Consider the following 12500-nt stretch of genomic DNA (forward strand, 5'->3'; position numbering starts at 1 on the left):
ATAGCTAAGGTAAATTCAACAGATTACCAACTGCTAGATTTTACAATACTTTGTTCCAGACCCCTGGAGTGAAATCTAGAAATCCTTAGTCTTCCCACCTACCAGGAAGAGCAAAGCCAAGCATGCAGATTGCCCCAGGATGAGAATACCTTCTTAAGCAGGAACAGTGGTCTCATGAAAACAACTATCTTTATATCCAGTATCCAGATCTGATTGATAAACATCATGAGAACTAAATGGGAATAGTCCCTGGACAGCAAGTATTTGCTTAACATTAAAAAGACTTTGTGGGATCATGTCCAACCATACCAGTTAACCACGGTTACTTGACATGTGTACTTCTTGCTTTCCTTCCCTGTATAGCTTGGAGATCATGATGCTATGCTTGAACATGGGGGTGGGACTTTGATGTCCCATGTCTTCCTTACCATCTATATTGCCCAAATTCCTTTTCTACATTTCATCATTAGATCTTCTTTTGATATTTGGTTCAAATGACTAGACCCAATTTGCTGGGACATCCAAAGTTCACATCCATTAATGGCCTAGGACTACTATAATTAAAGATAATATCCATTGTCATTCATGAAATCATATGTCTTTAGTTTCTCTGTATTATATTTATGTTTCATTCTAGGTTTTCCTAAATATTTTATAGGAACCAGTGACTTCTTATGGGAAACAAGAGATCATAGGAGAGTAAGACTGTGAGGGGACCGATGGAAGACTACTGATCTCAATCTCAGAGTAGTGTCAAGGAGAGGATATGGCAATACTAGGGACTCTTAAAATTTAGGATATTCAGAGAAAGAACTGGAAGAGCTTGAAGGGGCTCGAGACCCCTTATGAACAACAATGCCAAGCAACCAGAGCTTCCAGGGACTAAGCCACTACCTAAAGACTATACATGGACTGACCCTGGACTCTGACCTCATAGGTAGCAATGAATATCCTAGTAAGAGCACCAGTGGAAGGGGAAGCCCTTGGTCCTGCTAAGACTGAACCCCCAGTGCACGTGATTGTTGGGGGGAGGGCAGCAAGGGGGGAGGGTGGGGAGGGGAGCACCCATAAAGAAGGGGAGGGGGGATTAGGGGGATGTTTGCCCGGAAACCGGGAAAGGGAATAACATTCGAAATGTAATTAAGAAATACTCAAGTTAATAAAAAAAATTTAGGATATTATGAAAATCATTGTCTCAGAGAACAACCAATAAGCTTTTAAGCTGTGCTACGATTCTTCAAGCCACAAACCCTCACTTGCAGGCAGTACTCTGTAAAATTGTTTACTACATGCACCAGAAATTATGTAACTGAAAAGTATGGCTCAGAAACGGGAAAATGTCTCTCCCACCTCTCTCTGTCTCTGTCTCTGTCTCTGTCTCTGTCTCTCTCTCGTGTGTGTGTGTGTGTGTGTGTGTGTGTGTGTGTGCACGCGCGCGCGCGTGTGAAGTTGCGGAATTAACTTTCTTTTCTGAGACCTGGCCCGGGTTTGAGTAGATTATCATGAGACTTTTCTGAGCATCCAGGCCACCGTGGCAGAGCTGCTTACTTCAGATTTTCATTAAGATAGGAAGGGCTGTGTCAGAAACAGGCAACTGCTCCTGCTTCACAGTTCCAAGTGATCTGCAGAATTACAACATCACTGTCCCTGCACCATGAATATCACTGTCTTTCCTAGCTTTCAGTTAAATGGTGGCAGAAAGGTTTTAGGAATACTCTTTAATGATAATGTGCACTTTACCATGGAGAGTATAACGGAAAAAAATATAAAGACCACCTCTGATTCCTTATTTGCTTTTTTCCTTTTTGTAACCTCTAGTATTCATGTCTATGACTTCATTACTGAAGACCACTGTAGTCCTTTTGTACTAAACAGATTGGATTAAAATGCATGAATATGCTAAAGACCATTTTGAATTACAATATTCAATTTCAGAAACATAATTACAAATGTGATTATCCAGTCTTCCATTTCTTGTTCCCATATGAGCCACAAGAAAGCCAGATGTGTATGATCATGTAACGATCTCAGGAGACTGATGTATTGTGGCAACTCAACTGTTTGCACCTTGCACTCTGCACTTGAGTGGGTTTCTTTTCGAGAGAATTGACTCAATGCATTTGGATGAGGCTTTTTGTTGTTGCTGTTGTTTGTGATTGGTTATGGAGTAGGCATTTCAAGTTTGATTTGAGGTAAGAATGTTGCCCTTTGAATTACTTCTCTGTTCTGCCTTTCAACTACTTCATGCTTCTTGCAGTCCTCTGAATGCCCTCCCACTTACCTATCAATCATTTTTTACTTATAAATACCTGAAGGCTTTAGGGAAATATCAGATTTTTGTTGATCTGTGTTTATAACTTTTCATTTTCATGTTTCTTCAGCTGTAAAATGAGATTGATGAAATGCTTGTATATGAATGTGGCTCATAACTGCTTCATAAATAGAGGTGAATAGCCAATGTGGAGTCAATTTGAAAATAGCAAGCCTTTGAAAATATTAAAATGCAGTTATAATATTTTCTTTTCCCATATGATAGCAAACTTCAATTTCCTGGAGGATAAGGTCCATAACTTCTGTGTCTTGGTACCCACAATAGCATTGTATACAAAAATTTGCATGAAGAAGATGAAAAAATAAATGTATTGATAAACCTGATCTGAATTAATTGATTGGACAGGCAATTGTCAGGTGTTTTGAGTAGTTATCAGTAGCTTCTGAAAATTAAAGGCACAGGGGAGCACTGTTTCCTCCCTATAACCCTGAATGTGTTTTAATAAAAGCAAGTCTTAAGAACATATTGTGGCACATGAACTAACATTTATTAGCAAGCAGACTGAAATAGAATTGTGAAACCCATTTGTTTATGTGGGTCTTGCTCTCCATCTCTTTGGAGTCTCTATGCATTTAGGCAAAGTACTTCACATGAATGCATTTCTATGAGATAAACTCTTAATATTACAAGGGCATAGTTATCATGTTAGGAAGCTCAGGTGACAGAATTCCCCATGTACAGATAGCATAAGGGTTCAGAAATACACTTTTTTTGAATTTATGTTCTATTTACTATGTATAAAGATTTTGGTATTGCAAAATATTTCAGTGTCCTTCAGGAAAACTTTGGTAGAATGTTATGCACCTACATAACCTTGCCCTGTACTGGTTGTTTTTCTCAACACTGTGACAAAAGGAGCAATTTAAGGTAAGAAAGGCTCATTTTAACTCATGATTTTGGAAGTATTCCAATCCATGGTAGTAGGGCAGACATAGCAGATCAGTTTTGCCACTGTGGAAAGATATTATGGTGGATTATTCACATGCTAGAGACCAAAAGACAGAACTGGGCAGAAAATAAGACTCATCTTTAGTGAGATCACTAGCCAGTTCCCTTCTAGCCAGTTTCCACTTCCTAAAGGTTCTACAGCCTTCAGAAACTGCTCTAATCTTGCAACCAAGCATTCGAAACACAAACCTGTGGGGGATATTTAAGATTTTCATCATGACTCTACCTAGTTACCCATTTAGGATAGTATTAGATCATGTCATCTGGATGTATATAGCTCATTTTGGAGTGAGAGCTTGTGAAATGGGATCATTAACAAACAAACTAAATAAATCTGAAAAATAAATTTCTGATTTGGACAATTCAACTAGTAACTACTGGAACTTAGATCATAAGATAAATTTCTATACTGCCTATGCTGATTTTTTTGAATTAGAGGTGATTCATAGGGCTAAGAACATGATAGATAAGTACTCAACTACTGAGGCTACATCAATTATATCCCTGGCTGTACTAAAACTTTTCAGTATATTAGGTTGCGTCTTTTTCATCTTTTATGTCATGAAGCTGCTGAAATGACTTTGTTTTGATGGTAGGTGGTTCTGCTGTACTCTGCCTTTATATTGGAAGAAGAATCACAGACTATGTCTGATTCTATGTGTGACTGATTGCATGTTTTCATTAGATATAGAGCCATTTTGTCATATAGAAGTATCTGCTCCTCCAAAATTCATATACCAAAATTTAACTCCATAGGTGCTGGTTTGGGGAAAGAGAGTCATTTGGAAATGATTACATCCTGAATGTAGAATCCCATGAATGTGATCAGTGCCCTTAGCCTGTCTGTCTTATAAAGATGACATAGGGGGACCTCAATGAAGCACATGGTGAAATTACATGAGGCATCAAAACTTCTCCCTCCTTAATCTTGGGTTTTCTAACTTTTAAAAGCCTACTGTGTGCAATAAATTTCTGTCACTTATAAATAACACAACTTAAGGGACCTTGTTATTCGTACTTGAACTGATAGTGATGGTCAATGGTACCAAGGATGGAGGTACTACTTTAACAGACAGCCTAGCTGGATAAGTTGCTTTGAAACTGTATGGTAGTCAAAGACTAGAGGAGACCAGGAGAACAGGCAAGAAGAAAACCATGCTGTCATGAGAAAACTGTACATGATGATTCTGGTGAGGGTTGGGAAGAAAGTTTTTATCTTCTTAGGGGATACTTAAGTGTTTATGATCATCAGAACAGTAGAATTATGGATGGTAAAGGCCAATGTTGTGCTGTCTTTTGTGAAAAAGGACAATATTATTGGAAGCATTGAAAACTATACATAAAATAACATAGCATAGAACCTGGGTAATTTATATTGTTGCTTAGAGCTTATGAATGTTGAAATAGAATTATTTAGTCAAAAAAGTCTCTAAGGAAAATGTGAACTTTGACATAGCCTCTTTTGCCTACAAGAAGGAGAAATGAATTAAAGGCAGAATTTGTGACTAGAAGACATTTAGAATTTGAAGGTTTGAAAATTCTTAACCTAAGAATGTTACAAAGAATGCAAAAAAGGTAGTTCTAGAGAAAATGCCAAGGGTCTAGTAAGATTAATATGGATACATTCAAACATGATGATATTCACCCAGACAACAGAAGAAAAAAACAAAGTCACTAAATGTTTGAAAGATTAGAGAGTAGAAAAAAAACAAAACAAAACAAAACAAACAACAACAACAGCAACAACAACAAAACAAATCAACAGCGAGCAAACAGTTCCTATAAAGCTTAGTTTTCAATCCTAGAAAGGACCTGGATATCAGTACATATCACAAGAATAGCAATTAGTAGTTGCATAATAATATATTATGATAAGTTGACTCTGTCATTTGCTCTACCTCAGTAATAATTAAGGATTGAACTGAAGGCCTTTTAGTGAAGCCTCTTACTGGAGTGGTATATATTTAAACCCTAAAAAGGTAGTGTGCATATTTGCAGTAACATAGTTTGATGTTGGCAAGTCCTATCACTAATGCCTTGCAAGCTGTCCTGGGGCCAGTGTCCTTTTCTGTCACTGAGTTTACTCCAATAGTTGTGCCAACAGCTAAAACAGACAAAGTTTTACAAAGAATATAACCCATATCTGTAGCTGTCTAGTACATGTATAGTGTCAGGAGGAGCATAAAACAGGCATGGGTAGCTGTACCAATGCAAGTTAATAAAGGCATCATGTGGCAAGAGAAAGAAGACAAAAGTGGCCACTGGGCTGAGTGAAGAGCAGTGTGGATACTAATAACTCAATACCTTGACTTCTGACAATAGGTACTGACAGTCGGCCTATCTATATTCAGAGGTTTCATTTTATAGATGACCCAATAGGAAAACTGGCAGGTGTTGGTTTGGCAACCATGAGGGAAACAGACATGGAAGGAAATATACAACAGAGTTCAACAGGAATCAGAACACCCTGGTAGTTTTCCACATGACCGCCTACAACCCATTGAGTATTCCAGGAAATCAGGAAGTGGATACCTTAAACAAACAGAAGGATGAGCATTTTCCATTAACTGACACTAGAGGCTGCCAACTATGCTCATGTAATATCTGGTCTTTGGAAATCCAACATGGGACTCGCTAAATCTAATGACATTCCCGTAAAATAGTCTGATGTCCTGCCTGTTCTCTAGTCATCATGCCTATTCTCAGTCATAGATTTGGTGGATGGGTGCTATGACAGAATGCATATGTAAAACAACTTGCTTATAAAAAGGAATGTAGGAACTGTGCCTCTCAGTGAGGGAGGGATGCAAATATGACTACACCTGTGTGGATACTGCCACAAGCCTCCTAATTGTATTTCCATTCAGAAAAAGCCACCGTCAAAAGTCTCACTCAAATCAGGAGTATGCATGAGTTCCATGGAGTCATATGGTGATATGTGTAGTCATTTTACAAACATTGATGCATAGAACTATGCTAAAGACAACAAACTATAATGGTACCTCCATTTAACTTATAATTCTGTGGCAATTGAATTAATTGAAATAATAGGTTGTTAAAATAACTAAACATACAGAAGGCAACCACGTAGGTTTTTAGGTGCTCTCAGAACCCGTGATGTACTTGAGACCATCTCCCTGCAAGCTGTAGGCCAGGGAATAACCTAAGGCTGAACAAACGTAAAGACTTTTGCCATAACAGTTGTTTGAATTCTGAACTAGAGAGTAAAAGACTTTTGCTAAGGACACCTCATTTTTTGGATTGCTTTTATAGTGCCAGATGGTATTCTACAGGTTTATGGCGAAAACTGTCAGCAAGTCCTGCTAGGCTATTGGCTTTACATATTTCAGTATCAAAATACTGGGGAGAATGTGTCTACTGGTGGCACAGTTATCATGGATATAAACAATAACTTCCTGATTGAATGTAAGACCCACTTCACAGGAGGGAGGTCAAGTCTGCTACTGTAAGCTAGCCAGAACCAAAAATTGTGACTGAGAAGGGATAGGTCCTATTGGGGGTATCATTGCTATTGTTATTTTAAACAAATAAATGTGATCTCTCTCAAATTATTTTCTAAATATTTATATTATACCCGTAGATCACAGTTGCTGCCAGCAACAAATGGTCATGGAAGGAAGCTATGCATTTTGTAATGGATGGTGTACTGAAGAGACTCATAACCACTGTTAAGCTCTGAAGAAAAAGAGACAATTGCTGTGGCCCAATGCATAGCCACAGATGGACCTCGATATCACCTGCTCAAAGAGTCAGGGAACATTGTGCAAGAGAGAAAGTATGAGAGCTGGAGGAAAAGTCAGCGTGTGGTAGAACCATTTTATCCAGTTGAAGCATTCCATCTTAGAAGGAGGCCCCTTAAGACTTAAGTAATTGCTAAAACTAACATGACGTAATGGTACCTTCCCACAAAGATAGAGAGAGAAGCAGGAAAGAACTGCCGGGGAAGGAGACTTCAGTGAGCTCATCTGCCTAGAAGAGATTCTCCAACTTGTCAAGTTTCTGCTAGCAAGTTCTGAGAGCTCCGTGTTTGCACCTACGGTGAGTTGTTACCCATCTGGGATTGGGCTTTCATGTTGTAGCTTGTCTTTTAGTCATTTCTGCTCCTATCCATAACCTTTCACCCATATTCCTGTAAGTAACCCCAGTAAAACTCATTGGTTTTTGACTTTGGTATAAACATTTCTTTGGTCTGTTGTTGGTTCGTTATCTGGATGTGTGTATCATATCTCCCAAAGGAATACCTCAAACAACTGATGTTCATCTTATGTTTGCACTACCAATGTATTTTGGAAACACATAGCTTGTTTGCTGTCAAAGCTTTGCAACTTGAGAGTTGCTCCAGGTAGCAAAAGTTCCATAAGTTCAATGCTTGGGCACATTTGGTGGGCATAATCATTAAGGGGTCATTGGGTCATGAGGAATTGGACCTTAAGTAGTAGATTGATTCACTAGTGGATTCAAAATTAATAACATTATTGGTAGAATATGGAGACTTTAGAGGTGACACTTTGAGCAAGCAGGACAATTGTGGCGTGTTCTTGGGTTTGATAGTTTGTCTTAGTCTCTCTCCCCCCTCCACTCCCTGTACACCTTTCCCTCCCTCCCTCTCTCCTTCCAGCTACTATTGTGTGGTCAGCTTCCCCAGTTACCTTTGCCTACCACTATATATATTCTGCTTCACATAAGTCAGTATAGAATGAAACAACTAAAACCTGGAGAAAGTAAAATCTTTCTTCTTTTGAAGCTTTCCCTTGGGTAATTTGTTACAGTAAGAAAAATGACAGTAATTTATAATTATGAATAACTCATAGCCTGAGTCTCAACCATGTTTTAGATGATATTTAGATCAGGCTTTGGAATCCTAACTTGCATTTATGCTGAAATGAGTTAAGACTATGTATGATATGAAAGCAGAATAAAAATATTCTTCAAGAGAGAAAAACATGGATATAGGAGGGACTGTGCCTTAATGTTGTTTGTATCCCTCCCAAATTCTAAAGTTGAACCATAACCTGTGACTTGATGGTATTGATATGCTCTGCTTAGCTTCAGCTATGAACATGTTACAAGCCAGGGTTATCTGGGGGGGAATCTCAATTGAAGGGTTGCCTGAATCAAATTGGACTTGAGAAATCTATGGGAGCATGTTAGTGATTGCTCATTAATGTAGGAGACACCAGGCCATTGTGAGTGGTGTTGTCCACGAACTGGTAGTGCCTGTGGTGTATAAGAAAGGTAACTGAACTTGAGCCTGGGAGCAAGCCAGTAAGCAGTATTTATACAAAGTTTCTGCTCCAGGTTCTGCCTGAGCTCCGGCCCTGACACTCCTCAGTGATAGCCTGTGACCTGGAAGTGTCAGTCAAATAACAACTTTTCCTCTTCAGGTTTCTTTGGATTATGATGTTTGTTATAGGCATAGAAAACAAACTGGAACACAGTTACTTTAGAACATGATCAGATCACAATGGTGGATGGTAGAACCCTTGTGAATGGGATTAGTGCCTTTCTGAGAATACACATTGCCATAAGGACAGAGAAAAATGATATCTAAGAGGAACAGATCCTATACAAATATCAAATGTTCTAGGACCTGGGCTGTCCAGAAATATTAGCAACAAGTTTCTACAGCACATAAGCTATAGCCAAAAGTATTTTGCTACAGCAGCTCAAAATGAACAGATACACAATTAAAGCATAGTTTCTTTTCTAAAAGTGCCTTACAAAATCATCAACTTTATTCTATCTCCTTCCTCATTTGCCATTTTATTCCATTAGTACTTCCCAACTTACTTTATACCTTAATAGATTGAATACTACAAGGATAGCTCTTCTCTGTTGTAGATCACAAATTCAATTATAATTGTAGTTTTCTTACCTTGGGTATTGGACGTTCAAACAGTATGCATAGATAGGTAAAGAGGGAGTTTGGGAAAAGAGTGGGAAAATCTTCCTGCTAGGAGATCCCAGCTTTCAGATTATCCAGTCCTACTTTTTGATCCAAGACCAGGGGCTGGTAACTAGGGACGGGTGACTTGAGACTTTCCTGAAGATTAAAAGTTTACAGGTAAAAAGGCAATTAATGAGAAGGGAACAGCTGACAATATTCCTTATTTTGTACGTTAGCTTGTGGGAGGTGCTCAGCTCTTCCCGAGTTTATCAGACATTGTAATAATCCAAACAACCGGCTGCAGCTCAACAGGGATCTTGCAATTTCGAAAGCCTTCATTCACTAACTTCAGCAGGTGCTGGGAAAATATTTGGGGCTCAGGGAAATGTGCAATTTTATTAGGGATTACAGATTCTGTAGAGCAGTCTGAAATAGAAGTGGTTAGCTGGTGAAAGGCAGACACTGAGATGCAGAGCAACTGAAGGACAGGGACTGAACTGTTGATATTTTTGTAGGAAAGGCAAATTTTTGAAGTCTGGCCATATTGCAAAGCATTGATAGGTTTTATTTAAACAGCATATGCTCTGCTGACCCATGCGTTGTCAGGGCTTCTATTCTCCTGGGTTAGAAGAGCCAAAAGGCTGCTGAATAAGGGAAACTGAAATAAATGAATTGACCTATTTATGCTGTCACATTGCCCCCTCCCCCATGGCCTTATCAAAACAGAATTTCATTGCTAAAGATAATTACCCTGTTCTCTCCAAACCTGCAGTCTATTCCTGGTGAAAAATCACTGGCCTCTAGGTCTCAGCCTTTTTCTTCCTTTCCCAGCAAGGCCAGGGGAATTATGCTAAGAATAGTAATATCCCAAAAAGAAAAGGCCATTAAAGCCCTTTTCAGGTGTGAGCAATGGGTAGCATCTGGTCAAGAATAGGCCCGCCGCAAAATTTCAGCCTATGCTGCATTTTAAATATATATATTTTGGCCAGGGGTTGGTTGTAAAATAGATAATGCTAATTTTAGATATTTCATCATTTCTTTGGGACCCATTCATTTAACAGCAGGATAGAAAAAGGAAAGCCTGTTTTGCTTTTTTTTAAAAGAGGATGCTTACATATTTCAATATATGTTCCCACACATCCTTGCTCTAAATTCACGTTGCTGTTTCTTGGGAGAGTTGGAGATGGCTGTTGTTTTTTTTTCCAGCTCTTCTTAATATGCACATTTAAGCTTCCTTTGGCAGCTTGTCTTCCTCCCTCTGTAGGTGTATGAGTTTCACTTTAAAAGTTGTAGCCTCTGTATTTACAGAGATGGTTTAGGGTTTGCTCTCAGGTTAATCAAATATATGTTCTTATCTCTCTAGTTCTTCAGGTTTGGACTACAGTCTTATCAGGAAGAAAGCTCTGGCTGAATTTGTATTCTTTGGAAAATGTACTTCAAAAACACTTGAAGATATTACTTCTGGATGAGAGATTTAAAGGAAAAGGGCACTTTCCTTTAAGGTCAAAGTAACTTTAAAAATCTATTTTCTTATGAAAATAATAACAGATCATCACTGATGGTCTACAAATTCTCTGAGATTTCAAGCCAGATTTGAATTTTTTTCATCACTTTCAAAATCAGCTAGTGTTTTCTTAAGATGTTATGTATTAATTCTGCAGCTTGCTTGCTTAGGCACTGGCAAAATCTGATGTCTCTTGTCACACACTGATTGCATTGATGTGGGAAAGCTTTTCTGACATTCATGCCAATTGGCACTGTCCTCTCAGAAGACTGATTAGTGGGCATTTTCTGGACTGACTTTGGAAATGAATTTCAATCATCTACTCGGTATCTGGCCTATTGCTAAGGAAATCTGCCTTTTTTACTATTCTTTCTGACCTTATCTAATTTTTGGTAGGTCACTTGTTACTTATAAACATGAATGGATTAACTCTCTCTAATTCCATGTTGCTAAGTATACATGTCAGTAGTTCAGAAATGTCTTTTCTAGTGGAAATGTTGAAATCTCAGCCTTCACAACCTATCTTAGGAGTTGTGGTCAGGCAGCCTGGATTGATTCTTCCTTGATCCACATATGAGTTACTTAAGTATTGCTTAACATAGATTTGTTTCAGATTCTTGTTCTGTAAAATGGTAAGTCTACTCATTATAACGACCTTGCTGGGCTATGAAAGACACGGGGCTCTTCAGTTGGCATTGTTTGGTATATGCACAAATTTGCACAGTGAGCAGTTTTACATCTTGGGGCTATTTATTTGTTCATAGTTTTATTCCCATACCAAATACTGTTTTTTTGTTTTCCTATTATGTAGCACAGCAGGGGTTACAAAGAAATCTCACAGACATATTAATGAATCATTCTTAGAATACTTCAGTGTTGTACAAATTTATTTTCTATGATGTTTTATAAATCCTTAATCATTTGTGTTCCTTATTCAAGCTTTACTCTATTTATGCTATCCCTCAGATATTTTATAAATATGTATAATCCTTGTGTCTCTCCTTTTTCTTGTTGAGATTGGATGATGCTGATGCTTACTTGGTTTTGCCATGCTTATCCTCTGAAGGATATATGCATTTGTGACTGTTGGTTTGGCTGCATTTGTCCCTTGATCATTTTAAGGTTTTGGTATTTCTAGGTGTCTATGTTGGTGACTGAAGTTTCAGTGATGCCAATGTTCTAGGTCGCTGCAAAGCTTGGGTCTCATGGTCTTCATTTTCCTCATATTTTTCATTGTTTTCCTTTTCATCTGTTTATGAGGAGCCAAAAAGTCTCTTGAAGAATAGTGTTCTTTAATATCTACGCATACTCTGTCTATCTCACCTACCTCATACTTTTGTATGCCAGATGTTAGTCAGTATCCTCCATCAGTGGTCTTTACCCAGGAAGGTTGATGTACTCAGAGCATCTCGCCATTGTAGCAAGACAGGGATCCTTACCTATGAGAGGCTCGGAACTGTTGCCTGGTCTTTGGAATCCTTTTCTGTCCCATTTTCTTTTTACTCTTACTATTCTAGTAATTCTGCTGATAATTGTCTGGAGACAGCTAGGGGTTGGATAGAATTTACAATAGTTGTTATTTATTACAATTTTACTGTTTTGAATTGAAAATTCACCAGAGACTGGAACATTTACTACCTTCATATCTTTTTCTCTGCAAGTACACTTAACACTGCACTGTCTTGTCTTAGAAGCAAAATATTTCTTATGGGCTTTCTTATTTTTTGAAAATGTAATGTACAAGTTAATCGTACTTAGTTTCATGTCTATTGATATAAGTATGTCTGTTTCATATATTAACCCACTTT

At 38.2% G+C, this 12500-nt stretch overlaps 1 protein-coding gene across 1 annotated transcript in view; it reads left to right on the plus strand.

Moving 5' to 3' along the window:
• The window catches only part of Ldoc1 (LDOC1, regulator of NFKB signaling), a 272729-nt gene that overhangs the window by 5585 nt on the left and 254644 nt on the right, over positions 1-12500 (plus strand). The window contains exon 2 of the mRNA XM_063280184.1: positions 6882-7339. The gene's annotated coding sequence lies outside the window, so the exon portion shown is untranslated. The remainder of the gene's footprint in view (positions 1-6881; positions 7340-12500) is intronic.

Source organism: Rattus norvegicus, chromosome X, assembly GCF_036323735.1.
Source record: "Rattus norvegicus strain BN/NHsdMcwi chromosome X, GRCr8, whole genome shotgun sequence".
NCBI classification, from domain to species: Eukaryota; Metazoa; Chordata; class Mammalia; order Rodentia; family Muridae; genus Rattus; species Rattus norvegicus.